At 35.0% G+C, this 5,010-nt stretch overlaps 1 protein-coding gene across 1 annotated transcript in view; it reads right to left on the reverse strand.

The window, feature by feature from the left end:
• Nucleotides 1-3,445, reverse strand: part of LOC145277473 (uncharacterized) — a 730,153-nt gene extending 726,708 nt beyond the window's left edge. Inside the window, exon 1 of the mRNA XM_080128838.1 lies at nucleotides 448-3,445. The gene's annotated coding sequence lies outside the window, so the exon portion shown is untranslated. The remainder of the gene's footprint in view (nucleotides 1-447) is intronic.
• Nucleotides 3,446-5,010: the final 1,565 nt, after the last annotated feature.

A 5,010-nucleotide genomic window follows, 5' to 3' on the forward strand; every position in this document is an offset into this window, starting at 1 on the left:
CATATATAGATAGATTTGATTCATAAATAGATAGATAGAAAGATAGATAGATAGATAGAGAGGTGCTATTTTTGTTAATGCGATTGTTTGCCAGAGCTATCTTACTGAAAAGTAATTTCATATAGGGGTCTAAAATAATAAATGAAAGCCCCTAAGTTAAAAATGACCTTTGTATAGGGTTCGAACCTTTACGTAAAAAGAAAGACCGCCGAATATGTGTCGTTTTTTTTTAATTATTATTTCAAGCCATGCGGATAAAATAATCGCTTGTTAAATACTATCTACCATCATTAGAAAGGAACATCATACATAATGTACTCTAGAAAACAACGTTTCAACACACACACACGCGCACGCATATATATATATATATATATATATATATATATATATATATATATATATATATATATATATAAAGAAACAACAGGTTGGGTTCATACTTACATTAATATTAGGTAAGACTTTCGAATCCAAGTATAATTCCTTTTCCTTCAGCAAGCCGGTCAGTAACTGAACATCGTGTGGAATTGTATTTGATTCCTTATCTTGTAATGCACGTATATCCTTCTTAATTTCCTGATTTTTCCCGGGTAAATCCAAATTGTAATCTTCGCAAATCGTTGTGTATGACTTATCGATGAGAATATTAATATTACGTACTCATATACTTAGGGTCGTATATCTTTGCACTTGTACGCATTCATATTGAAAGCAGGTAATTTATATTCATATTTATATATGGTTTGATTTGTGTGTCTATATATGTACATATATATATATGTATGCGTGTGTGTGTTGTGTGCATGTATATATATATATATATATATATATATATATATATATATATATATATATATATATATAAGATGGGTGTTCTGTGTAGGAGTTTTATAGCAAAGCAAAATCAGTAAAGGAGATTTTAAAACGATGTTGCTACTTATTTTTACATCGATCGTGTTTTCGTGAAATGTTATATGGAGAAATAGTTCAAGGATTGTTTTCAAATATATAGATCTAGTTATATAGTTATTTAGCTATTTATATAGTAATATATTTGTCTATAGAATTCATATGGTAAAAGGGTTTAATGAGGCTTGCAGTAGGTGAGGATTGGTTTTATTTTGAACACAATCAATTGTATATCTATCTATCTATCCATCTATCTATGTATTTATCTATATGTGTATATACATGCATATATACATGCATATTTATATATAATATACGTATACTTATGGCAAGTAAGTTAAAGAGAAACTACGTGTTCAACCCCCAAAAGAATTCAGCAGACTAAATGCATTGATTTACATCGTGTATTTCCTTCACTAGCAAGCAGTGCTTACACTTTATCTATATATAAATATGTGTAAATATATATGTAAGTATATATATATAGAGAGAGAGTGAAATGGAGAGAGAGAGAGAGAAAGCGAGAGAGAGAGAAAGAGAGGGAGAGAGAAAGAGAGGATGTGCCCAAATTTACGTAAACATTTAAGAACAGACTGATATAGATAGAGAAACAAATAACCCGGTTAATTGGCTATTCTACTGTTTTAAACCTTCCTGGATGCACGGACTTGTAACTGCATGTGTTGAACCGTGTTTTTTTTTCCAAATTGCTACGACTAGAGACCCTCGTATGCGAGCGTGCTGCGTTCGTAAAGGGGTTACTGGATGGGTGTGTCCTCGACCGAGAATGGGCATGGGATATATGCAACTGAATAGGAATTAGCATGTGTGTGTTTGTGTAGGAGTGCGTGTGTTTGTGTAGGAGTGTGTGTGTGTGTGTGTTTATGACAGAGCGACGCATGTGCGCCCGTGCGCAACACTGACAGAATTCCGGATAGTATGTCGTGTTAATACCATGTACAATCATAGGAATCGCCGATAATGGGCACTTTATATCTTTTGTGCTATTATGAATTTATTATATTTCTTTTTGCTTGTTTTTCGTAACCTGATGACATTTTTTTTCTTATTTTATTTATTTTGTTGTTTTTTTTTCCGAAAAAATGCGAGATTTTGTAAGTTAGTGTTTATTCTTGTCGCATCGTTCGTTTATACCAGCTTTTTGTGGTACGAAATTAATCTCTTATTTTCTTTCTTCTTTCATTTCCCCGTTTAACGGCTATTTTGTCGATATGTAAGAGCACGGTATAATGATACATAAAGAAATCTGTTGATATCGGAATACGTCTGCGTGCAGTTAGTATATATGTTCGTGTATATATATTGTCTTTTTTCTTTTTTACATCAGAAATGATATTTCTATTGGCCGTGTTTCACGTCTCAAGATTCATAAGTGCGATGTAAAGATATACCGTAAGAAAATGGAAGGATGCATCGGCTGGAACGTTGTAAAAATTACAATAAATAAGAGAAGAGCAGTCCGAATCATCCGAGTAATATATTTCTCGCTTCCTCTCACATTTTTTTATCTCCCTAATTCTCTCTCTCTCTTTCTCTCTCTCTCTCTCTCTCTCTCGCTCTCTTTTAATCTGTATATCTGTATATCTGATTAGGTATTTCTCTCACTAATCTCTTTTCCGACTTTTCGTTAAATAACTTTCCTTTTTTTTTCTTAATGTTTTTCGTTTTTCGTTTTTCTTTATATCATTCCATAATTCTTAGTTTCTTTTTTTATCATTCAATTATTATCTTATTCTTTTTTTTTTGCATCCAAATTTGTATTAATATTTTTCTCTGTATTCAATTTCATAATTCTTTGTTTATTCTTAAAGCGCCTGTTCCACTTTATAGCTATCCTTGCATTTTCTTTCTTTTGGTCTATTTTTTAATGCAACAGCTAATTCCATGAGAAACACACAAACAAACAAATTAAAATGCGGGAATTTGAACAGTCGCACCTTTGTCACGTATTTCTACGAACACGTTAGAGAAAACGTCCACAAAAAAGAAAAGCGAAGCAGTAAGTCAAGCTGAACAGGGAGATGGTGTTGAATCGGGTGCCGGCTTCTCCCTGACTTACTGAGGTCTCACGTAGATCTCTCCATTGATAAACTAAGGTCTACAGCACGCAACAGCCCCCCCACATTTTAACCCCACCGCACGCAATTCTATAAACCACACGCTGCGAATGACACTCCCTTGATCCATATGTGGCCACCCGATAACACAACCAGCTACGAAAGATAATGCTAACGCGTGCTACCGCTGCTGCCTTTGCTACGGCTATTGCCACTAATGCTACTACTTAGGCAGATACGCCAACAAGAGTTCTGACAAATAATCGTCGCCGTAGCAGCGGTAGTACGCAGAGGATAGCTGCTTCTGCTTACATGTGAGTCTAAGCAACTCTTCGATTCTTTGACAACTAAAAAATTGAATACAATGACGAAAAAGCTACCCAAGTATTACGACTACTGTGATTTCCACTACGTCGACGGTTCCTTCGACGACTTTGAGCCTCTCACATGTTCGACTACTACTAATAATATGAAAGTATAATATACAACATGTTAACAACTATAGAATATTTTGTGCTGCTTTCTTCTTTCGAGTGACATTTGGTTAAATTCTAAGGATCGCTGACAAAACAATTATCTAAAAAATCTACTAATACTAATACTACAACCATCACTACTATACTACTACTACTACTAATAATAATAATAATAATAATAATATTAATAATAATAATAACAACAACAACAACAACAACAACAATAATATTAATAAAACCATCGGTCGCTGCCAAGAAGTAATCAATGGTAAGGGGATGTTGCGGTAGCGCAAATTCTTTTTCAATGGCTACCAAAACATGTGGAGAATACTAGAAATCTGGGGGGACTTCTTGTCACTCAGGCTACAGAGAACACCACAAGTTGTTCTCAAAGAACAATCTGATGCTGGCTTGCGTGACTACCGCTCGTGAGTAAATAATAATAATAATAATAATAATAATAATAATAATAATAATAATAATAACAACAACAACAACAACAACGGTATTATAATTATTTACTCAATAGAAGTAGTCACGCATGCTATCATCAAAGATTTCTCTGTGAGAACTTGTTGCGTTCTCTGATGTATGGGTGACAACAAGTCTCCCCAGATTTTCAGTACTCTCCAACTCTTTCGATAACCTTTCCAGGCGAATTTGCGTTATGGAAACAGCCGCTTACCATTTATTTGTTATTGGAAGCGATTATTGCTCTTCACTGGAATTTGGATTGCAATAATCTTCCTACGGTACTCATCCAGCGGAGGTCTGATTAATGCTTCCTCTCCTCGATTTTTCCATCATCCTTGAACCTTAAATTGTCTTCCGTTTTCCTGCTTTTCAGCTGACTACAATATGGTTTCTTCAAGTCTAACGTAAACAAGTTCTTGATGAGCCGTTCCACTTGTTAACAAATTTACTGAATTTCCATTACTAACGATTACTATATTGTCCAATTTCTACTGTACACTCTTTAACCCTTATCATCGAGTGGCCTCTTGGCCTTGATAAGTGATGATGCGTATGTACAAAAAACTCACTTATTTAGTGTGGCGCCTATGTATAGCGACATACAAAAAAATGGCGGAAAACAGGGGCGCAGGGGTTAACTTACAATTATGCAGTTCTAGTTCTCATGATTCCATGTGATGTTTCTTTTTGTTTTACATCTGTAACATTTTCTTCGTCCTGTTTGTGCCTGTAGCTCATTATTATTTGCTCACAAAGAACTTTCACACAGGTCATCAAATATCTCCTTGAAAACAGCCTGTGATGTTCCCTGAAAGCTGAGTGACAACACGTCTCCCCAGATTTCCAGTACTCTCCACCACTTTCGATAGCATTTGCAAATAAATTTGCATTATCGCAACAGCTGCTTGCCATTGATTTCTCGTTGGCAGCGGCTATTGGTCTCCCTTGGAATTTGAGTGGAATAAGCGTCCCCAGGGTCCCAGTTCTCTTTTCATTTATCTGGCGGAGGCCTGGTCAGTTACTCGATCTTTCCTTCCTCCTTGGTTATTTGGTCTCACATTTTTTTTTGG

The sequence above is a fragment of the Euprymna scolopes genome, chromosome 6 (genome assembly GCF_053919585.1).
Source record: "Euprymna scolopes isolate OS-2025 chromosome 6, ASM5391958v1, whole genome shotgun sequence".
Lineage (NCBI taxonomy): Eukaryota > Metazoa > Mollusca > Cephalopoda > Sepiida > Sepiolidae > Euprymna > Euprymna scolopes.